This window comes from Panthera uncia, chromosome A2 (assembly GCF_023721935.1).
Source record: "Panthera uncia isolate 11264 chromosome A2, Puncia_PCG_1.0, whole genome shotgun sequence".
NCBI lineage: Eukaryota > Metazoa > Chordata > Mammalia > Carnivora > Felidae > Panthera > Panthera uncia.
The window spans coordinates 37,969,473-37,989,934 of record NC_064816.1 but is presented as its reverse complement, the minus strand read 5'-3'; positions in this window follow the sequence as shown (position 1 = coordinate 37,989,934).

Genomic DNA, 20,462 nt, shown 5'->3' with positions numbered 1-20,462 from the left:
GGAGTGCCTCACCCCCAAGTCCTCAGTTCTTCCCCCGAAAACCAGCTGCCCAGCACCTTTTGGGGGCAGTGAAGAGAGGACTGGAGTTCACCATTTTCCTGGGTTCTGCTGGGGAGGCCCCCGGAGGGCTGGGTTTTGGGAAATGCCCTGGGCCCTGAGGGCCGTGGGCCTGTTTCCTCAGCTATAAAATGGAGGAAGTAAGAGGAGGTGTGCCTGACAGACGCACGGCTCCTTCCTAAGGCTTCCCCAGCTCTGCGTTACAAGGCGTGAATTTTCCAGGGCAGAGTTTGGCCCCAGTCCAAGCCCCCTAAGCAGCCCGTCCACCCCCACCTGGCTTTCCTCCCTCCCCTCCCCCACACCAGGCTCCTGTTATAACTGGAGTCCTGTCGGTGAGTTACTGGCTCAATATTTTTATAGGTTCCCCCAGCTCCCTCCTCCTCCCCCTCCCCACTCCCCTCACCCAAATAAAGGAGCTGTGAGACTAGGGCCAAAAACACAGCTCAGAGTATGTGTGCCAGTGACCCAGCCCCTGCAGGGGTGAGGCGGAGAACTTTCCATCTGGGCCCAGCCCTGGGCAGGGCCAATTCCCCTCTTCCCTCTGGCGGCTCCTGCCTCCGTCTTCCTGCCCCAGCTGCTCCACAGAAACTGCTCTGTCCCTCAGGCTGGGCTAGCTCCCTGTAGGGCCTCGGATGGTTCCGGGACAGGTAGGGACTGTGTTGACAGGCTGACCCAGCGGCAGTCAGCCAGGAAAGTCAGTCAGTCTGTCACGGTCTCACAGTCCGACTCTGACACGCAGCCAGGGCCACACAGCGAGGCAGGGCCACTCGCGACACGAGTCACAGCTGCGGTCAGCCAGTCATCTGGCCCACCTCAACCAGTCAGCTAGTCAGGCAGTCGGCCCCTGACTCACAGTTGGACTCAGTTACACCCCGTCACAGCTGTTCACACCAGGGGTCACAGTCACAGCCAGCCAGCCAATCTCAGCCAGTCAATCCATTGTTCATTGTCTCACAGTCAGACTCTGCACAGTCACGGCTACCCAGTCAGACACGGCCACTCACAGTGTGAGTCGCGGCCATGGTCAGCAGGTCTCCCCGACCTGGTCAGTCTCAGCCTGTTAGCCAGCCAGTCAGTCAAGGCAGGGTCAGTCAGCCCACCTCAAACAGCCAGCCATCCCCCTAGTAGTCATCTGTCACCCAACAGCTAATCAAAATCAGTCAGCCAGTCAGCATATTAAGGTATGTCACTTGGTAGGACGCTGTCCTACAGCCAGATGGTCATCGAGCGGCCTATGGCAGTCAAGGCAGCCAGACAGTCGATGTTCATGGAGCAAGGGCAGGTGGTCGGGCCACCCAGCCAGACCAGTCACTTTCTGCCTGTTGGTCCGTCACTGGCAGCTACGGTGTGGCCTGGTCAGTCACAGCCACAAGGGAACAGCAGCCAGCCAGTCAGTTGATCAATGTCAGAGAGTGAGGTGTGCAATAAAGGCCATCAGTCAAGGCTCTGGGGTCACTGACAGGCATCCAGTCATCTAGTCAGTCTGAAGGAGACGGCCAGCTAACGTCATTCAGGTGAGATCATTACTCAGGGCTACTGGTCAGGAGGTCATTGTTAGTCAGCCAGTCAGCCAGTCAGCCAGTCAGTTTGAATGAGGCAACCAACAAGTCAACTACCCACCAAGCTCATTGTTCTCAACCAGTCAGCTGGTCAGACCTGTAGTCAGTGAGTCCGTCTGCTGGTCAGTCGGTCACCTAGACAGTCAGGCTCAATCCATCCACCCTGCTTCAGTCAGCCAGTCAGTCATAGTTAGTCACAGGCTCCCACAGCCTGAGTCCTGGTCAATCCCAACGACAACCACCCATCTACCACCAGCCAGTCATCTAACCTCATCAACTCCAAGACCCACGCTGGCTTCTCACAGAACCAAATGAATCATTGGAGAATTCCGGAGAGAATCCCTAAATGGAACCAGAAACGTGCCTTAACTCCCTGCAGCCATGTCCAGAATTAGTGGTCCCAAATCAGCCTCCTCCTCCTGTTTCGTCAGGAAGGATGGGTGTCAGGTGGGAAATAAGCTGACATGTGACTCCGATAAAACCCACTTGTCAACCAGAGAGGCCGCAGGCTGATGGCCAGGGAGCCAGGGGAGGAGACCTTGGCCACCTTTCTGCCCTCACCACCTCGATGCTCTGTGAGACTTTCTTCAGAGCAGGGACCCTCATGCTCTTCCCAGTGGAAGGAGGCAGGGCACAGTGAGAGCAGGAGATGCCCCTGAAATCCCTGGGGTCCTCCTTTTCCTCCCTCCCCTCCCCCTTCTCTCCTCCCCTTTGCTCCTCCTGTCCATCCTCCATCATTAGCTTCTAGTTGCTCTGCTCAGATAAACGCCTAACCCTCCACCCCCCCATCTGCTCGGATTCTGCCCTTGACTCCCACAGTGCCACTCACCTTCCCTATGCACACACATATACACGTGCGTGCGTGCGCGCGCGCGCGCGCGCACGCACACACACACACACACACACACACACACACATGCCTTGCTTCTTGGCTTGCCTCCTCACTGCAGAACATCCTGTTCCAAACAGCCTGGGAGAAAATACTGGGCCCCCTCTGTGCCCCGGCCCCTCCCCTCGGCTCTCTGGATTCCGCCTGCCCAGCATGCACGTGCCCCTGCTGGATCCCCATCCTGGCATGAGCATCAGGGACCTGGACGTGGGCGGGTTTTTCCTGCTGCAGCTCCTCCTCCACCGGCTGGGGGAGAGGAGTGACGAGTGAGGAGGAAAAGCCTGGGAGGGAGGCATCTGGCTCACCGGCTGCCTGGGTCTTGGCCTGGGGCTTTCCCACAGCCAGGCAGGGTTCCCCAGGCGTTCTGTTACCTGGCAAACACAGGCTGGCCCGGCAGAGTCCGCCAGGATTTCTAAGCCTGAGGGGAGAACGTTCATCTCGGGGAGAACTGAGGCTGCTGGAAAGGAGTGAGCTTTGGCAGAGAGGACCCTCTGGACCCCTTCTAGCACCTGAGCCCAACTGCTTATTAGCCTGGTGACCACACTGGGCATGTTGGGTGTTTAGACGCTAGGTACCCTCCTCCTTAACATGGAGACGGGAGTGGATCCCACCTACTAGGGCTGGGTGAGGATGTAAGAAAGTACGGAGAGGGCTCTGGGCAGCTTTCCTGGGACCGCCCACCCGGGACTGAGTTCTTCCAAGTAGGCAAAATGATGGCCCAGGCCAAAGGGGCGCCTAGAGGCTTCTTCCCATGTCCCTTCTCTCCACCTGGTTCCGCTCACCCCTGCTCTATCATAGCTTCTAGTCACCGAGGGCTTCCAGTGTGCCTGGCACTGCTGTGTTTCACACTGCAACCCTGCGATAACAGTCCGTGCTATTGCTATGCCCACTTTACAGAGAAAGAAACTGAGGTTCTGGGAGGTGGCGTCATTTGCCTAAAGCCACAGGTAGTGGGGGCAAAATCAGAACCTGCCAACTCCTAAGGTCCAGGGGAAGACACATGGTGCCTCCCCTCCTACCGAAAGCCACGTATACCTCCTGCCCCTGCACCCCAACATCTGGTCTTTCCTTTTCTGAGACGACTTAGACTTTAACCCCCCTTTCTTCCTGCCTCTCCTATCTACTTGACTTCTTGCTCCCTTTGTCCTCCCCTTCCCCTAATCCTTTCCCCCCTTCTCCCCTTCTGCTTCTCCCTTTTCCCCTTCCCCCACTCTCCTCCCCTCTCCCCTTCTCCTCCCTCCTCCCTCTCTGTCCCTCCCCTTCCCCCTCTGTCCCCTCTTCTCTGGGTGTCTTTCTGCCTGTATAGAACTTTGATCTCCTTCCCATCATCACTTTCTTCCAGCCTCTTTTCCTGTCCCCCTCCTTCAGTCTGAATGTTTCCTTTTGTCTGTCTCTCCTTCTCTCCTATATTTTCTCTCTCCTTTGGTGAATCTGCAGCCGTGAATTCAGTTGTGCAAGAGCTGCCTCGTGTCTGTATGTTCTCCAAGATAACCTAAGCCTGATGCAAGCCCCAGTCAGGAGGCTGGTGGGACTGGCTGGGCCATCCCAGCCTCATGGAGACACCCCACCTCTTTCCCACAGGGTTTGCAGGTCCCTCTGGCCTCTCCCCACACTTCAGTGCTTTGAAGTCTCCCAGAGCTGCTGCTCCTTCCAAGGCCTGCAGGGGCTGGCTGGCGTGAGTTCTGAGGAAGGGGCCAGCCTTCGTAGGGAGGTCCTCACATCCATTATCATCTGGCCACCCACCCCCCACCCCCTGCCCCCAGCCACCTCCCTGGTGGTGCCCTGAACATCTTCAGACTCCATCCCCTTCCTAGGAAATCATTCCCCTTGATTCCCCCTGGAAACCCAGCCTAATCTAGATTTCACAGCAGCCCGGGGAGAGGCTGTCTCCAAGTCCAGCAATAACCCCAAAGGGCCTGGCTACCTCCTGGGGCCTGCTGTGAGCAAGCCACAAACAGCTCTGTCTCCTGATTCTTTCCCAGCAGCAAACACAAAACAAACGCACACAAACTAAGGTCTGAGTTAACACCCCGCCCACCCCATACCCCACCCCCTGCACCTTCCTACTCTGTGCTCCCAAGTCCCCACTTGGCATACCCTTGACCTCTTTAGAGCAGTGCCCCTGCGTCCTGGGTGGGGGGCAGCACACCTGTACCATGTGGGGGTTGGGGGAGTGCAGCAGACCCACTTGGGGAGAACCCAGTTAACCAGGCTGCTCGGCTGGCTCCTGTCAGTCCACTACCCACTCTTCCCATGACAGCCTCTTCTTGGAGAATCTTAAGGTTTAAAGATACCTTAAGCTTCTTGGAAAGATTTCCAGGGTCTCTGGGGGGAGTGGTTGGGTGCTGTGTTTTCTTTGCCCCAGGCATACCCCTGCACCCCCTCCTGACTCCCAGGCTCTGCTCTATCTCTGCTGTCCCCTGATAAGGTGTTTGTTGACAATGTCTGTTGATCTAGGACTGGTGAACAACTGAGTGGGTATTGGTGGAGGCAGGAGGCGCTGGGGAGCCGGTGGGGAGGTGGAGGCCCAGGGACACTTCAGAAACCCTAGTTTGGCTGAGGAATTTGAATCTGAAAGGATTGGAGGGGAAGACTTTGTGAGATACAAAGAAGACTTCTGGGGGGGGGGGGGGGGGGGGTGGGGGTTGGTGGTGTAGGAGACAGTCTTCTGGCATCCAAAGTGCCACAACCTGCGGGGCCTTGCTTTCGTAACAGGAATCTTAATAATGACTCCACCTGCCGCCTCCTTGGGGGTGGGAGGGGACATCTTCATCTAGAAAACTTCCCATTCGTAGTAAGGACCTGAGGATTCCACTCAGAGCCTCCTAAGATGGGGCCACCCTGTAGGGTAGGGGATATTTCAGTAAGCCACCCTCCCCTCCAAGGGCCTCCCAAACGAGCCTCTACCCCCCACTCCCTACCCCCCACCCCCAGCAGCTCTATGGAGGCGTTTCTTTATTTGGACTCAGACTTGGCAGCGAGGATACTTTTTGAGGGGCCTGCAGGGTAGAAGTCAGCAGCAGAAGCCCTTAATTCCCAGACCTGAGGGGGCTTGCAAAGACAGTGCCTCTCCCGCTGAGCACAAACCCACCATTTTCCTCACTTCCAGGCTCCAAGGGGGAGGGCCGGGCCCAGTGTGAAATGCTCTTAGAGGAATCCTGCTGGGGTGACAAGAATCAGAAGAAAAAGGCAGATGGCTCCCCACTGCCCTTGGGATAACATCCAAATGGCCTGCCTGCTGGATTAACAAAGGCCATCCTCTTCCTGCCTCCGGGGCCAGCTTGTGCCCTTGCCACACACAGCCCATTCCTGCCAGTAGAGTGTCTTGTGTCTTTAGAGCAGGTCTCCTGTCACCCAAGGTGCCCCTCTACAGAGAACCCTCTTGCCTCCTTGGCTAACTCCCGTGCATCCCTCAGGGCATAGATGTCCCTTCCTTCAGGAAGCCTTCCCAGAATGCCTCAGGGGAGAGGCAGTAGAACATCATTCAGGGTTAGACATCCACTCACTGGCTCTATCATTTGCCTGAGGCTGCAGTAACGAAGTCCCACACGCTTGGTATCTCAAACCACTGAAATTTATCGTCGCCCAGTTCTGGAGGCTGGAAGTCTGAAATCAAGGTGTCAGCACAGCTGACTCTGTCTGAGGGCTGTGAGAGAGACTCCTACAGATGGTAGCCTCGAGTGTTCCTTGGCTTGTACATGGCCTTCTCTCTGGGCCTCCACATGGTATTTTCTTTGTGTGATCCCTTTGTGCCCATATTTCCTTTTTTTTTTTTTTTTTTTGTGTTTATTTTTTTTGAGAGAGAGAGAGAGAGAGAGAGAGAGAGAGAGAGAGAGAAAGCACATTCAGTTGTGAGTGAGCAGGAGAGGGGCAGAGAGAGAGGGAGAGAGAGAATCCCAGGCAGGCTCTGTGCTGATAGCCTATGTGGGGCTCAGTCCCACCAACCATGAGATCAGGACCCGAGCGGAAATCAAGAGTCGGACGTTTAACCAACTGAGCCATGCAAGTGCCCCCAAATTTCCTTTTTTAAAAAATAAGAAGGACACCAGTCATATTTGCATAGGGACTACCCTAATGACCTCCTCTTAATTTCATTGTATCTGTGAAACCCCTATCTCCAAATGAGATCACGTTTTGCAGTACTGGGGGTTAGACTTCAACTTATCTTTTCGGGGAGACACAGTTCAGCCCATAACATTTGCTTTGTGACCTTGACTGTGCTGCCAAGCATCCCTGAGCCCCGTTTTCCTCATCTATTAAGTGAGGATTGCGAAGGGGAGAATTGTCCCAGGAGGCTGGGACTTTGGTTCCAGGTTTAGTTCCACTGACCAGCGGTGGTACTCAGGTGAGTCCTCTGACTTCTCTGCATCTGTGATCTTCTGGTGTAAACAAATCACCCCCAGGCCGAGTGGCTGAAAACAACAACCATCATGTATTTTGCTCATAGCTGCAATTTGGGCAGGGCTCGGTGGGGAGAGCTTTTCTCAGTTCCTTGTGACAACAGCTGAAGCAGCTTGGCTGGGACTGGAGGGTGTACTTTGAGATGACTCAGTCACGTGGCTAGCAAGAGGGTGCTGGCTGTCGGCCTGGAGCTCAGCCAGGGCTGCAGATTGAATACTTTGTTTCTTCTCCGTGGGAGTCTGTCCATGGGGCTGCTTGGGCTTCTGCACAGCATGGCGGCTGGATCCTAAGAGCAAGCATCCCAAAAGAGCCAGGGACGGGTGCATTGTCTTTTCTGACCCAGCCTTGGAAGTCACAGCCTGCCCAGATTCTAGAGCAGGGGACAGAGACTCTATTTCTTGATGGGAGAAGTGTCAAATCACATTGTAAGAAGCGCATACAAAATAGGGATACTGTTTTGATCACATTTGAAAAGTATGATTTGCCCTGCTTTTTGTTGCCCTACCCATCAAGTGTCACCACTTAGGCAGACAATGAGCTGAGGCCTTTGTACAGAGTGTCTCCTGTAACCCTCACAACAACCCCTTCCTTCTGCTGCTATTTCAGAAATGAGGAAATTGAGGTTCAGAGAGGTAACTTACCCAAGGCTACCTACCTAGATAGCCGTAGTGTCAGAACCTCCCTGTCTCCAGAGCCTTCAGCAGCTCAGGTGGTCATCACCAGTCACTGCTGTCACAAAGCTCCCGCCTACCTCCCTCACCTACCCCACGGGAGGTGACCTGTGCTCTTGGCCTTGTGACTTCTACCTTTTATGCCCCAGTCTTTTCTCGTGAAAGAGGTGCCAGCTGGTGGAGGAGTGAGGCCAGTGTCATCCTCTGAACCAGCCTTACCCAGGGGACCTGGTGACTCAAAGAGGGTCTTGTGGACTGAGGACACTGTTTCCATGGGAAAAGCATCTGTGGTTCAGCCCACTGCCTCCCAGGTGCTTCTGGGAAAAGTTGGAAATGGCTTCCCACCAACAATCACACCTGTCTGTTTAGATACAGCGATGCGGGCCCAGTCCTGATTCTGGTAGTCCTAAAGCATTGGTTCATAACCACAGGACAAAGAACTTCCTTCACCACCACCCTGTTTTGGCCATGAGGAGTCTGGGGCTCAGAGAGGTGAACTGACTTGCCTGAGGTCACAGAGCATGTAAAGGGAGGGGAGAGAATCCTTTTGGCCTAAGCTTCTCCACTTGTGGTTGAGTCTGTGAGCAGTTGCTGGATGAAATGACGAGGGGTGCTTGGCCGGCGAGGGGAGCCTGGTAGGCCGTGGGGAGAATGGGCAGTTGTGTAGTGGGGCGGTTAGGTCAAGGTTCAGTAGACTCAAGGTTCCCACAGCCCTGGTTGAGATCCTGGCTTTTCTGGTTACTTGTGGTGTCCCCTTGGAGAAACACTTGACCTCCCTGAGGGTTCAGTTCCCTGTCTGAAAAAGGAGGCTACAAATAGCCACTTTGCTGGGTCATCGTGGATGCAAAAGGAGAGAATGCCGTGGAGCTCTTTGCACGGGGCGTGGCACATGGGACACTCTCGGGAAATTTTTCTGGTTTTATTTGTATCCATTGCCTCCCAGACACCTGAGGTGGGGCTGGTGTCAGAGACGGGGCTCGCGGAGGTGTTCCACAGATTTAACTGAATGACAATTCCCATTTTCTAGAGGCTTAAGGGAACTTTTTTGTTCATAGTTTATTTATTTATTTTGAGAGAGAGAGAGTGAGTATGAGTGGGGGAGGAGCAGAGAGAGGGGGATAGAGAGAATTCCAAGCAGGCTCCTCACTGTCAGCAAGGATCCTAATGTGGGCCTCGAACTCATGAACCGTGAGATCGTGACCTGAGCCGAAGTCGGCCACTTAACTGACTGAGCCACCCAGGTGCCCCTTAAGGGAATTTTTAATGTTCATAAAATGGCAGAAATTGTGTAGCATGAATGAATGAGTGAAAGAATGTCTTCTGTGGCGAGGCCCGTTCCCTCAGAAGCAGACTCTGAAGGAAAGGTTTGAGGACACTCCAGGAGACACTGGCAGAGGTGTAGGGAAGTGAGATACAGAAGGGAAGGCAGCCAACAACACAGGATGAGGTAATGAGGAGGTTGTTGCCATGGGCAACTGGCCTCAGTGCCATTGGGTCCCCTGGGAGACAGCGTGGAACATACCTTAGAATTGTCCCACCTGAGGTGCAAGGCAGCAGGCATTTGATCCCTCCCTCCCCACTGTCATCGCTGGAGGCTGCTCCTGGGGGACACGAACTGGATATTCTCCGTGTGGCCAAGCTTGCTCCTGAGACCAGTGGTTCCCATGGACAGTGGGTTCCCATCCAAGAAGCCTTTGGATGTCAGCAGAAGTGAGGGCCGAAGGGACATAAGTGAGGCAGCAATTGACTCGATTTGGGCTCCCTGATGCTGAGAAGTCTTTCCAAGGCAAAGATGATTCTCTGTACGGCCTGGTCCCCTGGGGCCCTCCTCTCCTCCACTCTGAAGACCGTGTCTTTCCCAGAGAATGATGGGTCTGTCTTGAACAATCCTTCCTCCACTGGCACCTTCTCCAGGTTTTTCTCCTCCATGCTCTCTGGTAGGGCATCCCACCCGGGGCTCTGAACAATTGGAGCTGGCTGGGAAAATGGCGTGCTGGTCTGGATGGAGCTGGTTTGCATGAGGACAATTAAAACATGTTTTGGCTAGGGGCGCCTGGGTGGCTCAGTCGGTTAAGCGTCCGACTTCAGCTCAGGTCATGATCTCACAGTTCGTGAGTTTGAGCCCCGCGTCAGGCTCTGTGCTGACAGCTCAGAGCCTGGAGCCTGCTTCAGATTCTGTGTCTCCCTCTCTCTCTGGCCCTCCCCCATTCATGCTCTGTCTCTCTCGTCTCAAAAATAAATAAACATTAAAAAAAAAAACAAAAAAAAACCATGTTTTGGCTAAAGGGGCCGGGAGGAGATTCCCTGCATGTATGTGTGGAGGCTGGGCATGAAGCCATGTGACCCCACATCAGGCTCTGACTCCTTTGGAAGAAGGGGCCGCAGTGGAAACTAAGGTCACACTTTTCTGTGAGATGAGGGGACACACTGTCTGCTTAACATAGGATGGGGCCTGACCTTCACCCTGGACCTATAGTTAGGCTTGGGTTCTAATCCTGCCTTTGCCACCCTGTGGCTGTGACCTTGGACAAATTTACTTTCTTCTCCAAGCTCATTCTTCTGCATCTATAAATGGGGCCAGTTTTTCATACCTACCTCACAGGGTGAGTGTAAGCATGACATTGGGTCTGGATACATTGGATAAATGATGGTGTGGAGTGTGTCCTAACTTCAGCCAGGAATCCGGGGCTTCTTGGGGTGTGTTCTGGGAGGCTTTGAGCCTTTGAAGATCCTGGGAGTCACATACACCTTGTTGGGGCCCACTCAGCCATCTTGGTATTGGGGGCACAGCTGAGACCCCCTCAGGAGACGCCAGGCAGTGAACACTGATGGAGGGGGCTGTAGAGGAGAGGATGTGCCAGGCAGATGGTGCAGACAGCAGGCTCCTGAGACCACAGGACGCCTGCTCGGAAACCTAATGCACGCAGGGAACGCTGGGCAGGGAACGAAAGGTCCTGGTGTGCATGCAGAGGGAGCAAGCCCGCAAAATGCTTTTTCTATTTACTCAACACTACTAACCAGCCTTGAGTGAGCTTTACTGCAGGCCCCGCACCATGCTGGGTGCTTGCCACAAAAAATCCTATTTCATCCTGGAGGCAGTGAAGCAAGAGAGCAACTATAATTGTCTTCACTTAACAGATGAGGAAACTGAGGCTCAGGAAGGAGAAGTGGATTCCCAGGAACACACAGCTAGTATGTGGCAGAGCTGGGACTGGAATGCACGTGTGGGTGACTCTGGAGTCTGAATCTTCACCACGAACACAATAAAAAGAAAGTCCTCCTTTATCCTGAATAGGAGGAAGAAAAATACACTGAGAAACTTGCTAGTGTGCAGATCAGAGAGGCCTGTGAAGGGGGCAGGAGAATTCTCTAGTAGGACCGGCAGTGTCATTTGCTAGCCCAGTGCAAAATGGAAATACAGGGCCCCTTGTTTAAGAGTGATTGAGAATTTCAAGATGATAACAGCACTTATTAAATTGACCCCAGGGCCCTTCTAAGGGTGGGCCCTGTGTGACTACTCGGAGGGCACACCCTTGACGTTGGCCCTGTTCCCCCTGCTTCCAACAGCTAGTGGGTACAGACGGGGTTCCCTCTGGCAGGGTGGGTAAGGGGCAAGCCCCGGCGTCAGGTGGCCTGAGTTCCAATCCCGGATTCCCAGCTTCCTAACTGATGACCTCGAGCAACCTCTCCAAACCCCCTGAGCCTCAGTTTCCTCATCTGCAAAATGTGATGTGGTTCTTCTTTTCTAGGAGCATTGTCAGGCAGAAATAAAACCATGCAAATAAAAAGCTGAGTGCCACGCCTGGCCCAGAGCGCGAACCGACCATCCTATGTCCTAGGGTTATTCCCTCCCCCCACCTACCTCCGCAGGGCACAGGCCCTGTGGAAATGCCATGTCCCAGCCGTCATCACCTCTGTGCTGCTCAGCCTGGGCTGAAATCTTGGTGGCTGCAGCCTCCCTGCTCTGGCAGCCCTTCCTCCCCTCCCCCTCCCCCGGGCTTTTAATGAGTTTAGTATTTTCATCAAATCATTCTTCCTACAACCCAGGGCTGGGGGAGGCTAAAAATAGCTCCCCGAGTCACATGATGGCTCCAAATGCGGAGGCTCCCAGCAAAGGTACAAGTGCGACTCCTTGTTTCCTAGGAAATGAGAGTCATTGTGAGGCCTGACGCCAGGCCGCTGCCGATGCAGCCGGGGCGGCTCGCAAAGGCACATTGTTTCCTGTGACATCCCTGCGTGCGACAGGCAGAGGGTAGGGGCACGGGGGAGGCAGAGCCCCCAGAACTGGCTGGATCCTGGCCTGCTGCCCTCAGATCTGAGCCAGAAGCTGTCCCTGGCCTTCAGGAGTAAGAACTCCCCGAGGCAAGAGCTGCCTCACGCCTGGACCCCCGGCTGGCTGCAGGGAATTGCTTGGTCGGCAGGACAGCTGGGTTTTCTGTTACCTGCATTCCCTGCCCCTCATTCCCCTTGTCAACAGCTTGCAACTAAAGGTATTTTATTGTCCGGGGGGCTCAGTCTGAACGGCACGTGACTCTTGATCTCAGGGTCGTAAGTTCGAGCCCCACGCTGGGTGTAGAGATCACTAAAAAAATATATACATATATATATATAAACTTTTTAAATTTTATTTTATTTATTTATTTTTTATTAAAAAAAATTCTTTTTTAATGTGTATTTTTGAGAGAGAGAGAGAGAGAGAGAGAGTGCGCAAGTAGGGAAGGGTCAGAGAGGGAGGGAGACACAGAATCCGAAGCAGGCTCCAGGCTCCGAGCTGTCAGCACAGAGCCTGATGTGGGGCTCAAACTCACGCACCATGAGGTCATGACCTGAGCCGAAGTCGGAAGCTCAACCGACTGAGCCACCCAGGCGCCCCTATAAACTTTTTTTAAAAAGGTATGTAATTGTTTGGTAAGGAAAGCAAATCCATTGAAAAACACTCCTCCAGGGAAGCCTTGCCAGGCTCTTCCATCCATTCTCTCCCTGCCACCACTATGAGATAATCCCTAGCCCTCTAGATCAGTCTCAAATGCATCAACAGTCACCCGAAGGGCTGGCAAACACACTGGAGGTTGGGCCTCAACCCTGAAGTTTCTCATCCAGTAGGCCTGGTGTCTGGCCCAAGAATCTGCATTTCTAGTGTCCACATGCTGTTGATGCTGTGCTCCAGGGAGCTAACTTGGAGAACGCTGTCCTAGATGCTGTGGTCTGTGTCTTTCCCAGCCCTTCCTGCCCTTCCTTTTCCTCCCTCAGCAACCTTAAATCACATTTAGTCCCAACTGCCCTGGCCAAGACTTTCTGACCTCTGGTCCTCCTCGGCTTTGGGTCTTGCTGCCTGCAGTGCCCTCCCTCCCCCTTCTCACTGGCTAACTGCTACCTGTGCTGTAAGTAGTAGGAGCAACCACTTATTGGTCATTAACCATTTATGCCTCCCTCTTCACGATTTTATGGTAAGCACTGGTACTCTACCAGCTCACTGTTATGATCTCACCATTCTACGGTGAGAAACTGACGACCCCAAGTCACAGAGCCAGAAGACGGAGCTGGGATTCCGGATGGCCCGAGTTTCAAGCCCACAGTTGACTCACAGCTCACATGACTCCCTCAGGAAGCCTCCTCTAAATCTTCCAGACTAGATCCCGCACACCTTCTTGGAGACTCCCTATGTGTGTGGCTTCATCAGTATGCTAACAGCCTCGCAGAACAGTTCTCCTTTGATGGGTCTGTCTTCTTGCTGGGACTGTCTGTTGCTTAACGGTATGGGCTTTGTCCTCATCATCCCAGTATCCCAAATGATTGGTACGGGCCCTGGCATTAGTAAGTGCTCAATAAATGCTCCCTTGTTTGCTGACTGGCTGAATAATGGTTGCTAAAATGTATGTTGAATAAGTGAATACATGGTTGCTGCGGCATCCGTATTGAGTGTGTAAACGGTAGGTGCCCATTGCTGAATAAATGAGATAGTAAGTTCTTTGTATATGCTGGTTGAATGGGTGCATGAGTGCATGAATAGTTGTTGCTAATAGATGTTTGGTGGATAAACTAATGAGTACATGAATGGTTAGTAGATGCTAAGTGTCTGTTGCCTGGCTGGATGAGTAGATGGGTTGGCTGACACACGGATGGAATGGGTTGGGTTGGAGGTGATCGGATATTGGAATGGGTGAATGGGTAGATTGGTATACAGATGGATGGGTGGGTGACTAATGAAAGGATAGGGGTGGTGAGTGCATGGCTAGGTTAGTATATGGATGGATAAAGAGATGAAAAAATGGGGGAGTAGGTTGGCAGGTGGATGGATAGATAAGCAGGTTTGTGGTTGGATGGATGGGAAGCAAGGCCCTGATTTTGGTGTTGTTAGCACGGGACACTCTCTGTAATTCCACTCCCGCCAGAGAGATGACAAAGAGTGAGTTATTCTCGGGAATCCAGGGCACGTGAGTTCTGCAGCCAACAGGGAAGTCTGGCGGTCCTCTGGGCCATGCCTTGGAAAGGCAGATGGCTGATGCATCCCGAGCATTGCAAGGGGGCTGTGCAACTGTTTTAAATGTCAGGATGTCTCCCAGCTGTGAGATGGGGGCTTGACGTTTGTCATGTTCCTGAAGCACTTGTTTTAATGACTAATTATTTTCCCTCTTCTGACATGGCTCCTTGGGAGGGGAGCGGGAAGCGTGGCTGGAAGCCACAGACCTGTGCGCCCTAATTGAATTCACTAATAAGCCAGCATGAATTAACCCCTACCTGCCAGGGGGGGAGCAGAATGTGGAAGGCCCAAGTCCCAGGCTCAGCCAGGTGCTGCTTGGCTGGAAGCCCCTTCTGGGCTGGCTGGTACTTGCAGAGGATCCACAGCATCTAAGCCAAAACCCCGATAGATGTCTGAAGATCCAGGAAAAGGCAGGTTGTTGGCTTGAAAGTGATTTGAGTTTGATCTAAATGAAATGACCTATCAGGTGTTTAAAAACACAGTGCTCAGTATATATGGGAGGTTGCATAAATGCTTCACCTGAATTTTTCATCCTTTGAAGCAGACTGTTCTTATCATAATCTTCCCCATTTTCCAGATGAGGAGACTGAGGGAAAGGGGTTTTATAGTGGTTTTAAAATGTGCCTGCAAATTCTTCCCTCCCATCAAGAGGTAGAGTCTAATTCCCTTCCCCTCCAATACAGACTGGGATTAGCATCTCAATTCTGAGGAATAGAATAGAATAGAGATGACCCAGTAACTTCTGAGTCTAGATCACAATGCTGGTGCAGCTTCCTCCTGGCTCTGTCTCTTTTAAGACACGTACTTTGGAGCCCTGCACCCCCATTAAAGAATTTGGGGAACCTTGAAGCCACCACGCTGGAGAGGCTTCAGAGAGCCCCAAATAGCTCCAGCCATTCTGGTCTCGGGAGCTTGAGCCTCCAGAGCCCTGGCACATGGCTCTGGCCCTGCCTGACCCTGGCTGCACCAGCGACCCTTGGAGAGGGGAAGGGAGGATGGTGAGGGGGGTAGGGAGGTGGGGGGAGAGGGAGAACAGCCCAGCTGATCCCATCCACCCCCAGAGCATGCGTGATAATGAAAGGACAGATGTGAAGTTCAGGGTGGTTTGTTACGCAGTCATGATGGGAGCCATGGGGAAATCAACTCCCCTGTATCATGTAACTAGAGAGTGGCGGAACCAGGACGCGAGCCACACGCACAGGCCGGCTTAGGAGCCCCACGCTTAAGCAGTGAGGGGCTCCAGCCCCGCCTTTACAGTCTTTATTTAACCCACCCAGTGCATGGACTGACCGGGCACTGGTCCCAACCTTGTAGGTTTGCAGGAGGATTACATTAAAGAATTCTAGTAAAGCATTGGGTTCAGTGGTTAGAACATAATAAATTCACCATCTTGGTTAATGGCAACTGTGTCCTTGTAGATACTTAGCCATAAATCTCGCCCTTACCTTCAAATGGCTCTTGCTCTCCCATCTCCACACTAGCACATCTGCAGATCCATTTGGTGCTACTTTCTTTGGGTCCAGAAAACCACTGCTTCTGTCTCCCTTCCTCCATTCTACCTACGCTGTGCCAGCCCACCATCTCCTGCCTGCCTCCCTGGGGCAGCCTGGCAACTGGTCTCCCTACATTAGGCCTGGCTCCTTGGGCTTCTGCTCCACACCGCAGCCAGAGAGATCCCGAGAACACCTGTCTGTTCCATTTCACATATTGCCTCAGACATTCTGAGAACAGCCCGTTTCTTTCAGCTCAGAAAACGAAGTCCTTCCAATGGCCCGTGAGGTTCTCCATGACCTCCCCATCAAACACCTCCTGGATTCATCCATAACACTCACCAGGTCCGATTTACTCATTCCAGCCACGCGAGCTGCTTGCTGTTCCTAGACCCTGGCACATCCTGCCTCGAGGTTTTGCATCTGCTGTTCCCTCTGCCTGAGTTGCTTTGCCCACTGTTAGCCACACGGCTCACTTCTTCACCTGTTTTAGGTCATCGCTGAAATGCCACCTTCTTATTGAGGCCTCTACTCACTGCCTCTTTAAAATGACACCCCCCCCAATCTCTACCCTCCTTCCCCTTTTAATTTCTCTTCATGACACCTACCACCATCTTACACATGAGTATCTTTCCTCACTCATTTTTTTTTTACTATGTCCTCTTCTGCTAGAATGTAAGCACATGAGGACAGATTTTTGTCCGTTTTGGTCACTGCTCCTGGGATAGTGCCTGGCACATAGTGGGTCGTTCAATGCCTACTTGCTGAATGAACAGGTGAATGAATGAATGAATGAATGGCTGTTGGCTGATATCAGGGAGGCCAGGAAGGAAGCTACTGAGCTACCGCAGGTAAGAACAGACTGTGCAGCGGAGGTTGAGGGGCAACGTACTTACGAGAGAGAAGGGCTGTAGAGTGTAACGATGGTTCCTGGTGTTCTGGCCTGTGCAGGGAGCTCCCGTCCCTGGAGACTTGGTGGGGGGCACGCCAGGGGAGGCAGGCAAGATGGCCTATTTATATGGGATGAGGTGGAGGTGTTGGTGGATGTTCACGTGAGGTCTAGGCTAGGGATGGAAGTGAGGACAGGAGGGGTGATGGAAAATCCAGCATGGAAGAATACTGGGAACCCCCAGAGAACAGTGAGAGTAGGGCCCTTGGGGGGCAGATGGCGGAAACAGAGTCCCTTACTCTAATGCCTATAGGAGTCAGGCAGGAGCTTTAGGGGAGCAATGAGGCCTGAGGCAAATGTAAATGCCTGTATCACTTCTGGAAGAAGATGCAGCCTCCCTCAGCTTCCATTGGCTTATTGCCATGTGGAAAGATAGGTCTGGGCTTGTAAGAGCTTCTGGTTGTTGAAGGAAGCCAAAAATTTGGGTTTTTATGTGACATTTCTTGGATTTTTGAGACCATTTACTCAAACTTTGCTCTAAGGGCTGTATGGACCAAATAATCCACATCTGTGAGCTGGATTCAGCCCATGGGCAATCAGTTGACTGCCTCTGGGGTAAGAGAGTGAGGGAAAGTCTGGGGGCAGGACCCTGGGAAAGTGGAGTTGTAGGGGTTGCTGTCTGGCCAAAGGCACAGAAGGCAGCCGTTCTAAGCAGGTGGTGTGCTGGAGTGTCGAACATCATAGAGAGGACCAGGGGCTTGAGACTGAAAACTTGAGCTTTGGGGGATCACGTACGTGAGGGTTTTAACAGAGCAGGGTCGTGCAGTGAGACTGGCAGAAGCCAGACTTTGGTGGGTATGGGATCCATCTTTCTTGTTCCAAAGGTGTCCACCTTCCTCACATGCAACAATGAAGGGGAGACAGATGGAAATTTCTTTGATTCAGACCAGGGCTGCCCTTTGCAGCCAGTGGGGCCAGGACGAACCAGCCAGTGTGAGACCAGTTCCCCCAGTTCCCTTGGAGGGAGACTGAACTGTACCCTCCTGGGGTATTATGAACCAGAGACATTTTGAAATTGCTGATGATGTCCAGGAAGCATCGGTGAGGTTCACCATTCCTAGGGGCAACTCCCATACCAAACGCAGAGCGTGGGGGGAACCCCTCAGTCACTGCACCTGCAAGAGGCTGTGAAAGCCTGAAGCCACATCGCCCCGCAGAACTTCCCATGTCCTTGCCAGCGTTCTCCATCTGGGCCGCTCAATATGGTAACCACTGGCCACATGGGGCTACTGCCCACGTGATGTGTGTTTAGTGGGACTGAGCAGCTGGATCTTTTATTTAATTTAAAACAATTTAAATTTAAGTAGCCTTATGGGACTAGTGGCCGCCATACTGGACAGGGCAGGTCTAGAGGTTTGGAAGACACTGTTGTGATTATAGAGATAATACTCCTCCCCCCTTTCTCATCTCTCTCCAAAAGGGGGGAAACGCTGTGGCGCCTGGGTGGCTCAGTCGGTTAGGTGTCTGACTCTGGATTTTGGCTCAGGTCACGATCTCAGAGGTTCATGAGTTCGAGCCCTGCCTTGGGTTCCATGCTAGCAGTGGGGAATCTGCTTGGGATTCTCTGCCCCTTCCCAGCTCTCTCTCTCTCTCGAAGTCAATCAATAAACTTTAAAAAAAAGATGGGAGGGGGAATGCCAATGGGGAATGGGGTTTCCTGGTGGGCAGCCTCACTCACATGGGTGTGGCTTCCTTCTCTCCAAGGCTGGATAGCCAGTGTAAGCTCAGCTTACCTCCTCAGGGCCTGTATAACGAACTTGGCTCTTTTCCACTCCTTTTGGGCATCTCTGAAACTCTGGTCTTATCAGGACCAGCAGACAGCAGGACATGAGGCCAGGGCTCAGCAGGCTGGAGTAGCCCACGTGGGTCGTGGGCCTGCACTTCATGCTTCATTTACTATCCAAGGCCTTTGCCTGCCTGGGCACTAAGCCCAGCTCATTATAAAAGGGCCACTCTTAGTTTCCTTCCCTGATGGCTCATGTGAGTTTGTCTCCCAAAGGGAGTTTGTGGGACAGGAGTGTGTATGGCAGAGGGGAAAGAGGATCACTCCGGTTTGGCAGGATTCAAACATTCCTGAGTTCCTAGAACATTTGCATCTAATAAGGTCTCAAGCCCCTAACAAAGTTATTTTAAAATTTTTCTTCAGCTCTTCAAGTTTAAAAAAAAAATCATACATAATATATAACCATAATTCCCTGTATAAAAGGTTAAAATAATTCAGAAGTTCTTCCCCATAGGTAAAATTGACTATGGCCTTCCTCCCAGTCTTCCTTCTGCACGCGTGCACACACACACACACACACACACACACACACAGACACACACACACACACATCAGTGGGATGTTCTTTCCCCCAAGAAGAATCATCCTGTGCATGATCACTTGTTCTGTGATGTGGGAAACCTTTCTAGATCTGTTAACAGAGATAGGCCTCATTCCTTGTTCAGGGCCTTGTATTATCCTGCTGTGTACGTGTGGTTTAGTTCGTCACTCCCTTGTTGATGGATATTTGGGCTTCTCTCATAGGTTCCAATAGTACTAACTGTGTTACAGTGGACATTCTGATACATACCCCGCCACCTCCACCATGTAGGAGTGTGGCACACACGTGACTGAGAGTGGGGTAGATGGGCCAATAGCTCAGTGAGTGTTCCCTCCTCCCCTCCTCCAGACTTCATGGGGGGAGCCAGCCTCCGCCCTCTGTCAGGAGTGACCAGGACTCGCTTTGCCTGACAAGATGGGGGTGGGAGTGATGACGGCCAGTTCTGAGCTTGGGCCTTAAGAGGCCTCAAATGTTTCCGCTTGACCCCTTGGTGCTTATGCTGTGAGAATCACATTCCCTGGGGGAGCTTCTGGCCCCAGGAGGGCGGGAGACTCGGCCTGGCGCTCGGCCCAGCCATGCCCAGCCAGGCTCAGCCCTACCCGGGCTGCACTGCCGGCAAGTTGGCCAGAGAATAGATGCTTGTTGCTTTGCACAGCTGAAATTTCAAGGTTGTTACGTAGTAAAAGCTGCCTGACACAGGGGTGAAAACTGGGAGAGCTTTTAGTATCTATCAAAATGTTTAATGCAATGCCCTTTGACCCAGTGTTCTCCTTCCAGGTGTCTGGCCTACGGAAACACTCTGTATCAAGACACAAGAGCAATGATATTTCGAGCAACTCCTGCTTTGTAAGGGAGGGTGTCCCTGTCCCAGGTGATGGATGGGGCTGTCTAGGCGTTGAGCTGTGAAGTCACTTAGCAGCTCTCTCAGGGTGCCCGGGAGGGGGGGCCTGGAAACCACTGGTGCGGGACCTCCCCTCTACTCAGAGAGACAGCTCCCGGGGTCACCGGTCCCCTCAGCTGCACGTGTGTGGGCACCACCTGGCCCGTCTGCAGCCACAGATCACTGCCTTGAGAGCCTTCCAGTTTTATCATCTTTGGAGCCTTTTCCCGGCGGGACCTGAGCCCCTCCCCCCACTCCGCTGCCACCGCCCCCACACAAACAGTTCCAATCCATAGAGGGCTGGGGAGTGGGGGGCAAGACTGGCTGGAAAAACTCATCAGATAGAATGCCCGGGAAAAGAAGAATTTCCCCTTGGATTGAAGTTGACTGTTTTCCATTCACCCTCCAGACAGCCAATCTCTTTTCACCAAAGAGCTGCATTTTTCAGACTCTTTTTTTCCTGGTCCTCCAGTGGCCTCTTGGATGGGATGGCGGGAAAGCTTCCCTGGCTAGGAAGATGCTTGGGGCTGCAGCAAAGGGGCTCGCCTCCCGGGGTTCCTGTCCCCTTCCTCAGCCGCTGGCAAAAGGCCGAGGGGAAGAAAATTGACTCCACCACAAGGGCCTGTGGACACCTCCGCAGAGAAATTCGTCTTTTGTTGGGGGAAGCCCAGATGGAATCTCGGAGCTGGGAAATAGATCTGTTTGCTCGCTGTCCCCACTCGCCTCTCGGTTCATCTGTCACTGTTAGCTCAGTGCTGATA